Here is a 19166-nt window from a genome sequence, read left to right as displayed (position 1 = left end):
CAATGCTCCCCCTGTCCCACTCACATTCCCACTGCTCGCTGCTAGAGCTCTTTCCTTAAACAAATATTAGAGAGGATTGGTGACAACACTGGCCTTGTAAGTTGCAACCACTTTCCCTGACTTGTTCTGCAATGAGAAAGTAGGCCTAAATAATCTACACAGTGATATTTTGGTGGGAATACAATGTATATTTATTCTATGTGATTGCTTTATCAATGGATTGCTCAGTGCTGGCTGATAGTAGGCTATAGCAACATCACAGTCTGAGTTGTATTGTATGATATCTGGCATCCAGATTACCAGGCTAGTTAGAAACCAGGCTGTAACCACTAACTATGACCAGGCTAACTCAATAGTTGCCATGCTGGTTACTTTGTTTTGTGAACAATTGTTTATTGGTTTGCAATAAGAAACAAAAACACAAACAATAAATACTACAATAAAACAGAAAGGAAGGCGGCAGGTAGCCTGGTGGTTAGAGCATTGGGCCAGTAACCGAAAGGTTGCTGGATCGAATCCCTGAGCTGACAAGGTAAAACTCTGTCATCATGCCCTTGAGCAAGGCAGTTAACCCACTGTTCCCCTGGTGCCGAAGACGTGGATGTCGATTATGGCAGCCCCCCGCACCTCTCTGATACAGAGGGGACAAATGTGGAAGACACATTTAAGTTGAATGCATTCAGTTGTACAACTGACTAGGTATCCCCCTTTCCCAACCACAAAAATGCCAGAGTAGCTCATTGTCACGTTCTGACCTTCCCTTTTTATGTCTCTATTTTAGTTTGGTCAGGGCGTGAGTTGGGGTGGGCATTCTATGTTGTTTTTTCTATGTTTTGTTATATTGTCCTTTTCTATGTGTTTGGCCTAGTATGGTTCTCAATCAGAGGCAGGTGTCAGTCGTTGTCTCTGATTGGGAGCCATATTTAGGTAGCCTGTTTTTCATTGTGTTTTGTGGGCGATTATTTTCTGTGTAGTGGATGTCACCTTACAGAACTGTTGCGTTTTGTTCTCCTTTGTTATTTTGTTTAGTGTTCTCTGTTTAATAAACATAATGATGAACACTTACCACGCTGCGCTTTGGTCCTCACCTCATTCCAACGACGAGCGTTACACTCATAGGGCAGGAACCAGTTTCTGTTGTGTGAACATCTCCCCCTGGACAGGATGCTAGTGTCTGTATGCTGAGTGCCAAGCATTTTTAAAGTCTGTGGTTTGACTCCACCGGGTTTCGAAACCCCAACCTTCAAATCTCAGGAAGGAAACTCTGCCACTGAGTTGACTAATGTTTTACAAAAAAAAAAAAAATACAACTAGAGTATGGATCAAATGGTAGAGCATGGCGCTTGCAAAGCCAGGGTTGTGGGTTCCATTCTCACGGGGAATCAGTATGAAAATGTAAGTCACTCTGGATAAGGGATGGAGAGAAATGTACAGAATGGTTACCTAGAGGAAAATGGGGGAGGTTCATGGTTTTTCAATTTAATTAAGTCAATGGGATGGTTTAGTATATTTTTTAAATCTATTCCAGGGGAGTTTCATGTTATTTGTAATTGATGAAATGTCAATATTTCTCAGTGTTTTAGAATTTTTACTTATTAAGCTATATAAGCTATATATATATATATATATKTCTCTCTCTCAGAGGACCTGAGCCCTAGGATCATTTCTCAGGACTACCTGGCCTGATGACTCCTTGCTGTTCCCCAGTCCACCTGGCCGTGCTGCTGCTCCAGTTTCAACTGTTCTGCCTATGGAACCCTGACCTGTTCACCGGACGTGCTACCTGTCCCAGACCTGCTGTTTTCAACTCTCTAGAGACAGCAGGGGCGGTAGAGATACTCTGAATGATCGGCTATGAAAAGCCAACTGACATTTACTCCTGAGGTGCTGACCTGTTGCACCCTCGACAACCACTGTGATTATCATTTGACCCTGCTGGTCATCTATGAACATTTGAACATCTTGGCCATGTTCTGTTATAATCTCCACCCAGCACAGCCAGAAGAGGACTGGCCACCCCTCATAGCCTGGTTCCTCTCTAGGTTTCTTCCTAGGTTTTGGCCTGTCTAGGGAGTTTTTCCTAGCCACCGTGCTTCTACACCAGCATTGCTTGCTGTTTGGGGTTTTAGGCTAGGTTTCTGTACAACACTTTGTGACATCAGCTGATGTAAGAAGGGCTTTATAAATACATTTGATTTGATATATCAATGTGTGCCTGATGCCGCCCCTCATCTCTGATTCTCCGCTGGGTGTGCAATATCAATTGCGCTTATGGGCCATTTTGGATGGTCTCAATCAAATTATCCATAGCCTATAGGCTACGAAGTGCATGCTCAGAGAAGCACAGAGCAAAGTTATATTTCTAAGATAGCTGCTGGGATGGTGTAAATAAAACTTGGCTGCATTACACACTGCCAGTGGCGGTTCTAGCTTGTATAGCTCCCTGGGCGAACTCTCCATTCAGCACCCCCCACCCCCCATAACATTTAAAACTATATAAATATAAAAATATACACAAAAATAGACTCATAAATATCAAAAAGAAGTAACAAAGACAAATAGAAATAAATTGTAGTATATAAATACAAATAAAAAAGATAATTGAATTATTACACTTACCCTATTGCTAACAAAAAACACACAAATAAAACTAAATTGCACAAATCCTATATCAAACAAATACAAAAATAGAATAACTCACTTATAAAGAAGAGAACCTGATTATTGCACTACAAACAAGAAACACAATCTAAATTGCACAACTATTTGCATTACTAATTGCATTAGTACTGTACAAAGTTTGAGGTGCGCTATTTGATAGATTCCCCCTTACCTCTGGCTTCCAGTGGGAAGGCCTGAGGTCAACCTACCACCGCCTCCTCCCCATCTCGTACTTCTGAGTGGAAGACCTTCCCAGGCAGTAGCCTGCCTAGCTCACAAACATGTCATGCATGTTAACACCAGAAGCCTCCTCCCTAAGTTTGTTTTATTCACTGCTTTAGCACACTCTGGCAACCCTGATGTCCTAGCCGTGTCTGAATCCTGTTTTAGGAAGGCCACCAAAAATCCAGAAATTTCCATCCCCGACTACAACATTTTCCAACAAGTTAGAACTGCCAAAGGGGACAGAGTTGCAATCTACTGCAGAGATAGCCTGCAGAGTTCTGTCATACTATCCAGGTCTGTGCCCAAAGAATTCAAGCTTCTACTTTTAAGAATCCACCTTTCCAGAAACAAGTCTCTCACCATTGCCGCTTGTATAGACCCCCCTCAGTCCCCAGCTGTGCCCTGGACACCATGTATGAATTGATTGCCCCCCATCTATCTTCAGAGTTTGTACTGTTAGGTGACCTAAACTGGGATATGTTTAACATCCCGTCCGTCCTACAATCTAAGCTAGATGCCCTCAATCTCACTCAAATTATCAAGGAACCTACCAGGTACAACCCTAAATCCGTAACCATGGGCACCCTCATAGATATCATCCTGACCAACTTGCCCTCTAAATACACCTCTGCAGTCTTCCAGGATCTTAGCGATCACTGCCTCATTGCCTGCGTCCATAATGGGTCTGCGGTCAAACGACCACCCCTCATCACTGTCAAACGCTCCTTAAAACACTTCAGCGAGCAGGCCTTTCTAATCGACCTGTCCCGGATATCCTGGAAGGATATTGACCTCATCTCGTCAGTAGAGGATGCCTGGTTGCTCTTTAAAAGTGCTTTCCTCACCATCTTAAATAAGCATGCCCTGTTCAAAAAATTTAGAACTAAGAATAGATATAGCCCTTGGTTCACCCCAGACTTGACTGCCCTTGACCAGCACAAAAACATCCTGTGGCGTTCTGCATTAGCATCGAATAGTCCCCGCGATATGCAACTTTCCAGGGAAGTTAGGAACCAATATACACAGTCAGTAAGGAAAGCAAAGGCTAGCTTTTTCAACAGAAATTTGCATCCTGTAGCACTAATTCCAAAAAGTTTTGGGACATTGTAAAGTCCATGGAGCATAAGAGCACCTCCTCCCAGCTGCCCATTGCACTGAGGCTAGGAAACACTGTCACCACCGATAAATCTACGATAATCGATAATTTCAATAAGCATTTTTCTACGGCTGGCCATGCTTTCCAACTGGCTACCCTTACCTTGGTCAACAGCTCTGCAACCCCTGCAGCAACTTGCCCAAGCCCCCCCCCGCTTCTCCTTCACCCAAATCCAGACAGCTGATGTTCTGAAAGAGCTGCAAAATCAGCTGGGCTAGACAATCTGGACCCTCTCTTTCTAAAATGATCCGCCGAAATTGTTGCAACCCCTATTACTAGCCTGTTCAACATCTCTTTCGCATCATCTGAGATCCCCAAAGATTGGAAAGCTGCCGCGGTCATCCCCCTCTTCAAAGGGGGAGACACTCTAGATCCGAACTGTTATAGACCTATTTCCATCCTGCCCTGCCTTTCTAAAATGTTCGAAAGCCAAGTTAACAAACAGATTACCGACCATTTTGAATCCCAAGGTACCTTCTCCACTATGTAATCTGGTTTCCGAGCTGGTCAGGGGTGCACCTCAGCCACGCTCAAGGTCCTAAACGATATCATAACCGCCATCGATAAAAGACAGCACTGTGCAGCCATCTTCATCGACCTGGCCAAGGCCGCATTCTTATCGACAGACTCAATAGCCTTGGTTTCTCAAATGACTGCCTCACCTGGTTCACCAACAACTTTTCAGATATAGTTCAGTGTGTCAAATCGGAGGGCCTGTTGTCCGGACCTCTGGCAGTCTCTATGGGGGTGCCACAGGGTTCAATTATAAGGGCCGACTCTTTTCTCTGTATACATCAATGATGTCGCTCTTGCTGCTGGTGATTCTCTTATTTACCTCTATGCAAACAACACCATTCTGTATACATCTGGCCCTTCTTTGGACACTGTGTTAACAAACCTCCAAACGAGCTTCAATGCCATGCAACACTCCTTCCGTGGCCTCCAACTGCTCTTAAATGCTATTAAAACTAAATGCATGCTCTTCAACTGATTGCTGCCCGCACCCACCCGCCCGACTAGCATCTCTACTCTGGTTCTGACTTAGAATATATGGACAACTACAAATACCTAGGTGTCTGGTTAGACTGTAAACTCTCCTTCCAGACTCACATTAAGCATCTCCAATCCAACATTAAATCTAGAATCGGGTTCCTATTTCGCAACAAAGCCTCCTTCAATCATGCTGCCAAACATACTCTCGTAAAACTGACTATCCAACCGATCCTTGACTTCGGCGATGTCATTTACAAAATAGCCTCCAACACTCTACTCAGCAAACTGGATGCAGTCTATCACAGTGCTATCCGTTTTGGCACCAAAGTTCCATATACTACCCACCACTGCGACCTGTATGGTCTCGTTGGCTGGCCCTCCCTACATATTCGTCACCAAACCCACTGGATCCAGGTCCTCTATAATTCTTTGCTAGGTAAAACCCTGCCTTATCTCAGCTCACTGGTCACCATAGCAACACCCACCCGTAGCACGCGCTCCAGCAGGTATATTTCACTGGTCATCCCCAAAGCCAACATCTCATTTGGCTGCCTTTCCTTCCAGTTCTCTGCTGCCAATGACTGGAACGAATTGCAAAAATCACTGAAGCTGGAGACTTATATCTCCCTCTCTAACTTTAAGCATCAGCTGTCAGAGCAGCTTACCGATCACTGTACCTGTACACAGCCCATCTGTAAATAACACACCCAACTACCTCATCGCCATATTGTTATTTATCTTTTTGCTCTTTTGCACCCCAGTATCTCTACTTGCACATCATCATCTACACATCTATCACTCCAGTGTTAATGCTAAATTGTAATTACATTTGCACACACTGTACATAGATTTTTCTATTGTGTTATTGACTGTGCGTTTGTTTATGTGTAACTCTGTGTTGTTGTTGTTTTGGTCTCACTGCTTTGCTTTTTCTTGACCAGGTCGCAGTTGTAAATGAGAACTTGTTCTCGACTGGCCTACCTGGTTAAATAAAGGTGAAATAAAATAAACTAGAATCAGGGCGCCCACTCCGACAAGGTTAATTGACCCACATTCCCACACAGRGACATGATATCATTGACGTGACGTGCAAATGAGCGATAGAAAACCAATCGCTCAAATGTCACCATTCCCATGTCGCCTATGCCTAAATCCGCCACTGCAATGGATATTCCATCCCTGAGCCCCGGCCTGCTCTGCTCTTGCTGATCAAAAAATAATTTGTGTGCTGCCTAACCAATGGCTGTGCTGTGTAGGGCTACGGTGGTTGTTCAGGAGAGTCAAAGGTTTTTTCCCGAAAATAATGTTTGATTAGGCCAGTCCCAAAAATGCATCTTGCTCGTGGACTAGCCTATAGCCTATGTTCTGTTCCGTTTGAGAAGTAGAGCGTGAAGATGAGAATGAGGACTGGAGGTCGACTTTGATAGCTTGTTACTACTATAATGGATTTGATTAAAACAATATGTTTCTTGCCCATGATGTATTTATCAGAGTTATTGACCTCAAAATAAGCCAGATTGGAGTCATTTACACTGTGGTGCTAAAACTTCAAGCAGAAGCCGTGGCACAATGAATCAGAAATGTACAGCTCATGGTTCAGAAAGTAAACAAATTCCAGTAGGCATCATTCATTTCAACCGTCATCATTTTAATAAGACTTTATTAACAACAAGAGGGCTTTGTGTTGGAGCCTATTTCTTCCCTTTTAAGAAATAAGAGTTAGTCCTACCTGTTTGACTGACGAAATTAGGCTTTAGGCAGCAATATCCATAGATTTGTCGGTCAATTCCACCACACACCATGCACTCTTTAAATAGCTTACCTCCGTGTCAGTGTGGTTAAAACCAAAACTCGAAATTGGGGAGGGTATGAGAGGGTGTGCTATAGGCCTACCTTTTATTCAAGAAAATGGCAAAAGCACAGGCCTACCCCTTGTTAGCTTAATATTTTTAGAAAATGAAACAGATCCGATGATATAATGTGAACTATAACAGCGCTTTGGTCCAAGATGCTTTATGCTACAAACAAGCTGTAACATACCCGGGAAAGGCGTGACTCCGACGCATATGGCGATATCATTGTTTCGTTTCTTTGACATTCAGAGGCTGACTTTGCTTGGGAAGTAATCTAATTGTGTCACTATCAATAGATTCATATATTCACTTTCTGTACAATAGAAGATGTTTAAAACCTGACAGCTTTCAGAGAAACACTTGTGACCTTCTCTCGCTGGGTTAAGCCACAGAAGAAGAGTAGCCAGCAGTGAAACCTTACATTTTTCTCCATCGGTAAGCCTACTCTGTCTGGGGTGGGAAGGTAGGCCTAACTTTTGAAGGTACAATTCTCAGATTCCTAATGACATCTCTTAATTATTTGCAAACAGGGACCGTTTCCTTGCAAACAAGACGCACTGATTTGGCATTGAAGAAATATGAACAGGCCTATCTCTGTCCATTCTTAGCCTGTAACTCTTTGCAAATACGATGATGTATTCATTGAATGCTTTTACTATAAAGGAGATCTTTCCACCCCTATTATTGTCCATGGTGGTCTGCGAACCCACACCCTTCTGGACCGCAGCCCTGTAAGTTATCAAAATTCCTGCTTTGCCATATAACGCTTACAGGAGGAAGAACATTTAGTAAAACTGCATATCTAAGGCTCTGGTCTGTCCAAGAAGTGAAGGTAAACGGTAGACATGTTCTCTGCTATCCACTTTGTTTTAATTCTTATTTTGGGTATAGGGGAGGGTCACTTGTTTTTTTCCCCAAGCGTTCAGGGAAGGTTTAGGTAAGATATACTGTATTTTGCTGAAGAGAGGGCCATCAATTTTCATTTCAGAGAGGTCCGATTTTCTTCATCTAACCCTTATTGTAAATAACATAAAGTATTTACACCCCTAGACTTTTTCCACATTTTGTGGTGTTACAGCCTGAATTTAAAATTGATACAATTTTGATTTTGTGTCACTGGTCTACACACAATACCCCATAATGTCAAAGTGGAATTATGTTTTTAGAAATGTTTAACAATGTATTACAAATGAAAAGTTGAAATGTCTTAAGTCAGTAAGTATTCAACCCCTTTGTTATGGCATGCCTAAATAAATTCAGGAGTAAACATTTGCTTAACAAGTCAGATAATACATTGCATGGACTAACTCTGTGTACAATAAGAACAATTATGACTACCCCATCTCTTTACCCCACACATACAKATATCTGTAAGGTCCCTCAGTCAAGCAGGGAATTTCAAGCACAYATTGACAAAGACCAGGCAGGGAGGTTTTCCAATGCCCTGCCACAAAAATATCCTTTTGAGCATGGTGAAGTTACTAATTACACTTTGGATGGTGTATGAACACACCCAGTCAATACAAAGATACAGGTGTCCTTCCTACTGTAACTCCGTTGACACAGAGTGGGAAAAAAAGCTTAGGAATTTCACAATGAGGCCAATGGGGATTTTAAAGCAGTTACAAAGTCAAATAGCTGTGATAGGAGAAAACGGAGCATGGATCAACAACATTGTAGTTACTTCACAATACTAACCTAAATGACAGAGGGAAATTGTGACAAAGAAATTAACTTTGTATGTCCTGAATACAACGCATTATGTTTGGGGCAAACATAACACATTACTGAGTACCACTCTTAATATTTTCAAGCACGGTGGTGCCTGCATCATGTTATGGGTATGCTTGTCATCGGCAAGGGCTACAACGTTTTTTTAGGATAAAAAATAAAGGAATAGAGCTAAGCACAGGTAAAGGGGTCTGAATACTTTCTAAAGGCACTGTATGTGTGTGTTGTTAATGGTCCTGTCCTATCCTGTAGGCGTTCCAGGCATCTCTGAAGCTGCTGTGGCTGCTGCTTGTGAACCAGCTGATCCCCGGCCAGGCACTGAGCAGAGCCGAGGTGGCCTACCGTGTGAAGCAGACCTGGCCCAACCTACTCTCCAGGACCGGGGATTCGGCCACCAGACTACGGACCACGGCCACAGCTTTCATCCAGGTGGGTTGACTCTCATGGAGTTAAATAGAGGGCTCACTTGCCACAAAACCTATTTTAGCATGGATAGCGTCATTGAGGGCTTCATCCGGGTGGGTTTGCTGCTCTATGGAAGCACTAATAGTGTTCTGGCCAAATTCACAACCCGGACACCTCATTTCTGCCTAGGCCTATATATTGCTATGGTAGTTTGCTCCTCACCTCTACACTGTGATAGCAAGCTGATGTGTGGAGGGCATTTGGTCATAAAATGGCTGCTGCAGATCAACCAGGTGGGAACTACATGTTGCTATTTGTGGATGAGATTAGTTAGTGAATATTGCTATGCAATTGATCACCATTCCATTGCAAACGGCGCAACACCCGTTGAATATAAACATTTTAAAAAACATTATTAAATTGTTGCCAGCAGCACAGTTAGTCACAAACGCTCTAGATAACATGAAAACAGTCTAACCAGCTCTGCTAGGGCAAGTAAAATGGTCAGAGTGAGGTGTTCTGTAATTTGTGTCTGGAAGTAGCTAGCAAGCTAGCCAACTTTAGCAAGTTAGCTCAGATGGTTGACTGATGTTGTGAGGTCAGAACGCTCGGCTCAACCCTACTCCTCGACCAGAGCGTCCAGTGTGTGCTCTGAAACGCTCTGAGTTTACAAATGGACAATCTGACAACACTCTGAATTCACAAACGCCTAGAGCGCACTCTGAGTGTACTCTGGGATTCCAGAGAGAATTTATGAACACACCCCATGTTAGCGCCTTTGAGTATTCCATTTATCCATTCATGACGAGAATTTGGAATCTTGTACATATAGCATTGTTTGAAATTCAGAAAATTCTGTGAACTGCTATTGGTCAATATTGCCATGGTTAGCTAACATTACTGCCATGGAATGTAGTGCCATGGTTCCATCCTCTTTATTAGGTAGTGAAACACAAAGAAAACAATAAAGCGCAAAACGACACGTGAAGCTCATGTAGTGCTCGCAGGCAACTATACATAGACAAGATCCCGCAAAGCACAATGGGGAAATGGCTGCCTAAATATGATCCCCAATCAGAGACAACTATAAACAGCTGCCTCTGATTGTGAACCATACCAGGCCAACATAGATCATAAATCACCTAGATAACCCACCCTAGTCACTGTCACGCCCCAACCAACATAGAGAATAAACAGCTCTCTKTGGTCAGGGTGTGACACCTCAACGTCTCATCTTTCAGAACACATCGAGTCCTCTTGATTTACAGCGTGTCCCTCACTCGGACAAGAAAAGATTAGCAAAAGTAGGCTTTGCCAACATTTGAGGTGTCACATTGTTGTGGTAGTGTAGCTTCTGGACTGTGTGTGTGCATGTGTGTGGTGCATGTGCGTGTGAATAAGTGAGGGAAAAGTCTTCAGAGAGAGAGTCTGTATTTGGCTACCATGACCATCTCAGCTCTGGTCATGTTTTTTTTAACTTTTAGACGACTCAGCCCTCTTAGATCACTGCTCATGCCCTGTGGAACCGTTAAGAACTCAGTTGAACTCCAACCCAAGACATGAATGGTTCTTTGTTAGTCCGAGTGGTTCCCCACACTTCATCTATTACGCATACAAGCTGTCTYTCACCAATAAATCAATGACTTAACAAGAGGACACAAAGACTATATGGACTTCATTAAGGATGTTTAAAAAATTGTCTGTAACGGTATTCCACACATCAGACTGGTTCATATTCTAGCTGGAAATGGCCCACAAGCTGAGTAGGAATGTACTTTTTATGTTTGTTTAGTTCATATACTCCTTTAGTATGCATGCTTAGTAGGGGATTATACAAACATGATATTGATACATTTAACATTTCCTAGAATGCGGAACTAAGGCACAACAATTGCTCCATAGAAAAGTACTGTACTTTTATTAAATAAAGGTTAAAAACATGTTCTGGTCCGAAAATGCGTCAACAGGAAAGATAATTTGGTACCCTGAACCTTTTTCAAATTCACTTCTGTCGTGTCCAGGGACTGCGTACCCATTCTGGGGTTTATTAAATCTTCAAATTCCTGGTTTTAGCTCCTAATGCACAGCCCCATGTCGCAAGGATCTGTACACAAGTCTTGGAAGCTGAAAATGTCCCAGTTCTTCCATGGCCTGCATACTCACCAGACATGTCACCCATTGAGCATGTTTGGGATGTTCTGGCAACGTGTACGACAGTGTTTTCCAGTTCCCGCCAATATCCAGGGACAACATTCCACAGGCCACAATCAACAGCCTGATCAACTCTATGCGAAGGAGATGTGTCACGCTGCATGAGGCAAATGGTAGTTACACCAGATACTGACTGGTTTTCTGATCCACACCCCTACCTTCTTTTTTAAGGTATACTACATGCCTAAAAGTATGTGGACACCTGCTCGTCGAACATTAATATGGAGTTGGTCCCCGTTTTGCTACTATAACAGCCTCCATTCTTCCACTAGATGTTGGAACATTGCTGCAGGGACTTGCTTCCATTCAGTCACAAGAGCATTAGTGAGGTCGGCCACTGATGTTGGGCGATTAGACCTGGCTCGCAGTTGGCGTTCCAATTCATCCCAAACTTGTTTGATGGGGTTGAGGTCAGGGCTCTGTGCAGGCCAGTGAAGTTCTTCCACACCAATCTCGACAAACCCTTTGTGCACGGGTGTATTGTCATGCTGAAAGAGCAGAGGGCCTTCCCCAAACTGTTGCCACAAAGTTAGAAGCACAAAATTGTCTAGAATGTCATTGTATGCTGTAGTGTTACGATTTCCCTTCACTGGAATTAAGAGGTTTAGCCCGAACCATGAAAAACAGCCCCAGACCATTCGGGCAGGTAGATTTCTCCTGGAATCCGCCAAACCCAGATTCATCCGTTGGACTGCCAGATGGTGAAGCGTGATTCATCACTCCYGAGAACGAGTTTCTGTCACGTCCTGACCATAGAGAGTCCTTATTTTCTATGGTGGAGTAGGTCAGGGCGTGACTGGGGGGTTAGTCTAGTTTATTATATCTATGTGGGGTTCTAGGTTGGTGATTTTATATGATTCCCAATTAGAGGCAGCTAGTTCACGTTGTCTCTAATTGGGGATCATATTTAGGTAGCTTTTTTCCACCTGTGATTTGTGGGATATTGTTTTGAGTTAGTGCACGTAGCACCGCTGTAGTCACGGTTCGTTGTTAGCTTAGTCTTTATTGTTTTACTAAGTTTCACTTTCCAATAAATTATGTGGAACTCAACATCCGATAGTTATTCCAGCGAACGTGACAGAATATCCAACCTTAACAGGACCAAGCAGCGTGCCCAGGAGGAGATGGCATCCTGGTCTTTGGAGGAGATCGAGGAGAGAATATCCTGGACTTGGGAGGAAGTCTTGGCAAGATACGAAAGCCTGCCGTGGAAACTAACGACAGGAGAGAAGGGAGGACAGCGACGACGCCGGGGTTCACGGCCACAAGGAAAGCCCAAAAGACAGCTAAAAAAAAAAATTGGGGGGGGGGGGGGGGACATGTGGTGATCGGCGGAACCGGGTAGTGAGCCGAGCCTGTGTGGGAGTCGATAGAAGAGAGGTAATGAGAGATACCGGAGAGAGGTTGTGGAAAGGAGTATGCTGCAGCGCAGCGGCGTTGAAAAGCGCCTTCTCAGCCCGGCACCATCTGTGCCAGCTCTACGCACCAAATCTCCACTACACCTTCACAGCCCAGTACGTCCTGTGCCAACTCACCGTGCGAAGTGTGTTAAAGTTCCGTGCCAGCTCCTCTCTTTTGCCATGCGAAGTGTGTTAAAGTTCCGGTACAATTGATGCCGGCTATACGCACCAGGTCTCCAGTGCGCCTCCCACAGCCCAGTGCGTCCTGTGCTAGCTCCTCGCACTTGTCGTGCGAAGTGTGTCATCGAACCGGAACAATTGATGCAGGCTATACGCACCAGGTCTCCGGTGCGCCTTCACAGCCCAGTACGTCATGTTCCTTCTCCCCGCACTCGCCCCGAAGTGCGTGTCACCAGTCCGGTGCCACCTGTACCGGCCCCACGCATCAGGCCTCCAGTGCGCCTCCCCAGTCCGGTACGTCCTGTGCCTGCTCCTCGCGCTCGCGCCGAGGTGCGTGTCACAGCTCCGGTACCACCAAATGCCTGCGACGATCCCCAGTCCGAGCTTCCGGCGACAATTCCCAGTCCAGAGCTTCCGGCGACGTTCCCAGTCCGGAACCTCCTGAGACGGTCCACAGTCCAGAACCTCCTGAGACGGTCCACAGCCCGGAATCTCCTGCGACGGTCGACTGTCCGGAACCTCCTGCGACGGTCCACGGTCAGACACTCCAGCTCCAGGGCAGGAGCCTTCCTCTGCACCGATGTCCAGGCCAGGGCCGGTGTCCAGTCCCGCTCCATGGCAGGAGCTTCTCCATCTAGGTCCAGTCCAGGCACAGTGTTCAGCCTGGGTCCATGGCTGGATCCACAGGATGAGCGGGTTTCTTTGGCCCCGCACCGAGCCGCCACCAAAGATGGTGGATCCGCGAGCTGAGCGGGTTCTTCGTCCCGCACCAGAGACGCCTCCAATGCTGGCGGATTCGCTGGATGAGAGGGTTCTTCGTCCTGCACCAGAGCCGCCACCGACACTAGACACCCCCCCTACCCTCCTTTTGGTTTCAGGTTTTGCGGTCGGAGTCCGCACCTTTGGGGGGGGGGGGGGGCGGTCATGTCCTGACCATAGAGAGTCCTTATTTTCTAATGTGGAGTAGGTCAGGGCATGACTGGGGGGTTAGTCTAGTTTATTATTTCTATGTGGGGTTCTAGGTTTGTTTTTTCTATGTTGGTGATTTTGTATGATTCCCAATTGGAGCTGGTAATCGTTGTCTCTAATTGGGGATCATATTAGGGTAGCTTTTTTCCACCTGTGATTTGTGGGATATTGTTTTGAGTTAGTGCACGTAGCACCTCTGTAGTCCCGGTTCGTTGTTAGCTTAGTCTTTATTGTTTTGTTTGCTAAGTTTCACTTTCTAAAATATTATGTGGAACTCAACATCCGCTGCGCCTTGGTCCGATAGTTATTCCAGCGAACGTGACAGTTTCCACTGGCGGCGAGCTTACACCATTCCAGCCGACGCTTGACATTYCGCATAGTGATCTTAGGCTTGTGTGCGGCTGCTCGGCCATGGAAACACATTTCATGAAGATTCCGACGAACAATTATTGTTCTGACGTTGCTTCCGGAGGCAGTTTGGAACTCAGTAGCGAGTGTTGCATCCGATGACAGACAATTTTTACGCGCTATGCGCTTCAGCACTCGGCGGTCACGTGGCCTACCAGTTTGCGACTGAGCCGTTGTTGCTCATAGACGTTTACATTTCACAATAACAGCACAAAAACAGAAATTGAACTGACTTGTTGGAAAGGTGGCATCCTATGACAGTGCCACATTGAAAGTCACTCAGCTCTTCAGTAAGGCCATTCTACTGCCAATATTTGTCTATGGAGATTGCATGGCTGTGTGCTCGATTTTATACACCTGTCAGCAACGGGTGTAGCTGAAATAGTTGAATCCAACCCGTCAGTTGCCATACCTGACTGGTTGCATCATCGCCTGGTATGGCAACTGCTCGGCATCTGACCGTAACGCGCTACAGAGGGTAGTGCGTACTGTCCAGTACATCACTGGGGGCCAAGCTTCCTAACATCCAGGACCTATATACTAGGCAGTGTCAGAGGAAGGCCCTAAACATTTCAAAAGACTCCAGCCACCCTAGTCATGGACTGTTCTCTCTGCTACCACAAGGGCAAGTGGTACCGGAGCGCCAAGTCTAGGTCCAAAAGGCTTCTGAACAGCTTCTACCCCCAAGCCATAAGACTACTGAAGACAGCTAATCAAATCCCCCCCCCTAACCTGTACCGCCCGCACAGGACTCGGTCCCGGTATCATCTGTATATAGCCTCGTTATTGTTATGTAAATATCTTGTGTTACTTTTTCTAAACTTTAGTTTATTTATTAAATATTTATTAACTCTATTTCATGAACTGCATTGTTAGTTAAGCGTGCGTAAGTAAGCATTTCACGGTAAGGTCTACACCTGTTGTATTCAGCGCATGTGACAAATAACATTTGATTTGATTTGAAGTGGTGTCCACATACATTTGTATATATAGTGTATCTGTGACCAACAGATACATGTCTGTATTCCCATTCATGAAATCCATAGATTAGGGCCTAATACATTTATTTCAATTGACTGATTTCCTTATATGTACTGTAACTCAGTAAAATCTTAAATTGTTGCATGTTGTGTTTATATTTTTGTTCAGTGTAGTTGACTAAAATGGCCTAAAATGTTTTCATCATTTTGACAATAACTAGGCTAAGTGATTATCCAAATGACAAAAATGTGACTTAATCATATTCAAGACTAGACTAAATCTAAAACAGAGTGCCAAAATTAACACTGCAGCATTGTAGCCCCATTCACTTTGTCCAGGGGAGTGTGTTGCTGTTTGTAGTGGTTGAGGATCTTTCCCAGACAGACCGACGGTGTGCTGAGTTCAGCCCGTAACATGACGCCCTGAAAGTAATCCCCCTTTCCCTGTCGCCAGAACACAGAGATGGGGAAGCACACAGTGACCATGACTACGTGCTGGAGCACAATGAGGAACTTGCGTCGCAGGCCCAGGCGTTTGGCACCGCTGTCTGCTTTGTGATCCTTGACCCGTAGCTTGTACCAGTAGAACATGACCATAGCATAGATTTCATACACACAGTAGGGCATGGCAAAGAGGATGTAGGTGCTGGTCAGCCAATACTGATCCTTGATGATGTCTTCACAGGAGGAGGCAGTGATGTAACCAGTTGAGGAGGCCATGATCGCCTGAACGGAGGACACCAACCCGGTTGACACTGACCGCATCCCCTTCGCTCCACCTTAGTGCAGGGATGTACGTGAGGCATTTCTTGGAGAGCATGAACAGGCCTGGGAAGAAGACAGACCCGGCAGCCAGGGTGGTCAGGTCGGGTCAGTGCCTATTGAAACTCATGTCCTGGAGAAAGCAATTAGCGAAGGCCCAGGAGTGCCTACTTGGATGATGTATGTTATTTTTGTCTCTTTCTCTGTCTCTTCACTTCCAACAGTGACCTAGTGTCTATGTGTTAACTATCTAAGTGTTGACAGAGTGGGCAGTGCCATTGTCTGTCATCTCTAGTTTACGACAGCCCTCTTTTGACCTGCTTCTGCTTCACCGCTGACTTTATGATAGGCGGGAGCAAATTGTTAGGTTCTGCACCAGAGTCCATCTCTGAAGTTGAAGAGACACAGATGCTACTCTCCTCACTGGCCTGTATTTGCATGTTTGTGCATGCTTGCTGACTGCTAGCACCGGCACCTGACTCCTTTGTGTCGGCTGTTTTCAATGTTTGCTGAGAACTTTTGGGGTTAGCATTGCATTCAGAGGCAATATTGGGAGGGCATGTTTTCCCTATACTGCTTGTTCCGTGCATACGACTGGAATTGGTTTGTTGAAAACTGTTGTTGTTCGTTTGCAGTCCTTCTTGGCACACCACATGGCCTAAAAACAAACAAAAAACACACGTGTATGGGTGATTCTACAGAAGTTTTGCAATTTGCAGTTTATACATTTATAAAAACAGTTAAGTCTTCAAATTTAGGATTTTTTTTTACATCATGATATTTGTAATTCAGCCCAAGGCAATAACAAACATATTGTTAAATTAATATAGTACAAACTCAATGTTTATACACCTATTTATATTGAGAGGTGGCTGTCCCAAACCCTCCAAAACTTAATGATTGAAAATAAAGCAATTCATGATTTTTAATGATTGATTTTTAACACTATTATTTAAATATAACATCTAGAGTTGTTATATTATTACATTGGAAGAAACTGATCTAATTAGTGATTTTATTTACTTTTAAACATCTTTCTCAAAAAAGATGACGGTCCACAGTCCGGAACCTCCTGAGACGGTCCACAGTCCGGAACCTCCTGAGACGGTCCACAGTCCGGAAACCTCCTGAGATGGTCCACAGATCGGAAACCTCCTGCGGCGGTCCACAGTCCGGAACCTCCTGAGACGATCAACGGTCCAGAACCTCCTGCGACGGTCAATGGTCCGGAACCTCCAGCTCCATGGCCCGGAGCCTTCCCCTGCGCCGATGCCCAGTCTAAGCACGGCGTCCAGTCCAGCTCCTAGGCCAGAGTATTCTTCTGCGTTGGTGCCCAGTCCAGGCARAGCGTCCAGATACGGCGTCCAGTCCAGCTCCATGGCAGGAGCCTTCCTCTGCACTGATGTCCGGTCCAGATCTGGTGTCCAGTCCAGCTCCATGGCAGGAGCCTTCCTTGATACCGAGGTCCAGTCCAGGCACAGTGTTCAGCCCGGGTCCATGGCTGGATCCACGGGATGAGCGGGTTCTTCGGCCCGCACCAGAGCCGCCACCAAAGATGGTGGATCCGCGAGTTGAGCGGGTTCTTCGTCCCGCACCAGAGCCGCCCCCGATGCTGGCAGATCCGCGAGCTGAGTGGGGGCTACGACCTGCACCAGAGCCGCCACTGACACTAATCACCCCCCCTACCCTCCCCATTTGTTTCAGGTTTTGCGGCCGGAGTCCGCACCTTTGGGGGGGGGGGGGGGGTTACTGTCACGCCCTGACCATAGAGAGCCTTTGTTTTTCTATGGTATAGTAGGTCAGGGCGTGACTGGGGGGGTTTCTAGTTATTATTTTCTATGTGGGGTTCTAGTTTAATTGCTGTCTCTAATTGGGGATCATATATAAGTAGCATTTTTTTCCACCTGTGTTTTATGGGATATTGTTTTGAGTTAGTGTATGTTACACCTCTTAGTTACGGTACGTTGTTTGTTTCGTTCTTTCTTTGTTGTTTTGTGCGTTTCTAATAAATAATATGTGGAAACCATATCGTGCTGCAGTTTGGTCCGATAATTATTCCAGCGAACGTGACAAACATTATAGTTTATGTAGGCCTAATGCGATGATATCATAAAAACATAAAGTGCATATTTTTCTGTAATGACCATATAATAAAACATTGCAACTCACCATGTCGCTGAATCAGTGGGAGCGCTGAATTTGTTTCCCGGCAACAAGACGGTCCCATCTAGGGGTGATGGGACACAGTGACATTCTTATGTCCAGTCTACTCCGTCATTTTGTTTTTGTTACCGTGATTGCGGAAAAGCCCGCTTGGCAGGGATAGAAAAAGCAACGTTTTCAGTGCTTTTGTGGCTATCTCAGGATATTCAGCCTTGGTTTTAATCCAGAAGGTCGGCAGAGATGAAGTTCTCAAACATACTTTTAAGGCCACCGTCATTTGCAATCTCAAGGAGTCGATCTTCTTTCATTCACAAATGGCTCATGGATCCATTCCTTCACTCTTTGTGGGTCTTTGGCGGTTGGGAAGTAAAGCTCGAACTCTGTTGACAGCGAAGCTAGGTGATCGCGCAGCAGCTGGGAGAAAGACGTCTCAGTCTCTCCCAAAATCGCCGCTAATGTTTGGAACATGTCATATGCCCCTGTCCACTCGCCGTCCCCACAGTTCCAGTTTGGCTTTGAATACAGCCACTTTATCTGCCAACTTAAAGGCAGTTGTCATTCTCCCCTGAAGTAACAGATTGAGTTCGTTGAGCAGGTTGAGTATGTCGCACAGGTAAGCGAGTTTTGTGACCCATTCCTCGTCATTGAAATGTGCTGCCAGCGAGGACTTTTTTTCATAACTCAAACACTCTGGCAAGCGATCTCCCCATGGATAGCCATCTGACTTCTGTGTATAAGAGAAGGCATTTGTGCTCTACGTCCATTTCCTCACAAAGCTGCACAAACAGAAGCGATATAAGGGTGTGTGCTTTGATGTGATTGATGTGATTTGATAGCATCATTCAATACGACGTTAAATTCAGGTGACATTTTTCGGCTAGCCAGCATTTCTCTGTGAATGACACAGCGCGTAGACTCACATTCAGGCGCAACCTCTTTAACCCGGGTAGTGAAACCAGACAGCCATCCAGTCATGGCAGCAGCCCCATCCGTACTGTGGCAAACCTCTTCAAGGTTATGAGCGTTTGTCACAAATTAAGTGGGAAACTGTCACCAAATTACCCCAGAA

General features: G+C 45.2%; 1 pseudogene; it reads right to left on the bottom strand.

The window, feature by feature from the left end:
- Nucleotides 1–9733: 9733 nt before the first annotated feature.
- LOC111976913 (ceramide synthase pseudogene) lies at nt 9734–16043 on the bottom strand (annotated as a pseudogene).
- Nucleotides 16044–19166: the final 3123 nt, after the last annotated feature.

Source organism: Salvelinus sp. IW2-2015, linkage group LG17 (assembly GCF_002910315.2).
Source record: "Salvelinus sp. IW2-2015 linkage group LG17, ASM291031v2, whole genome shotgun sequence".
NCBI lineage: Eukaryota > Metazoa > Chordata > Actinopteri > Salmoniformes > Salmonidae > Salvelinus > Salvelinus sp. IW2-2015.
Note: the sequence above shows the minus strand (reverse complement) of the source record. Positions and strands in the feature narration are given on the sequence as shown.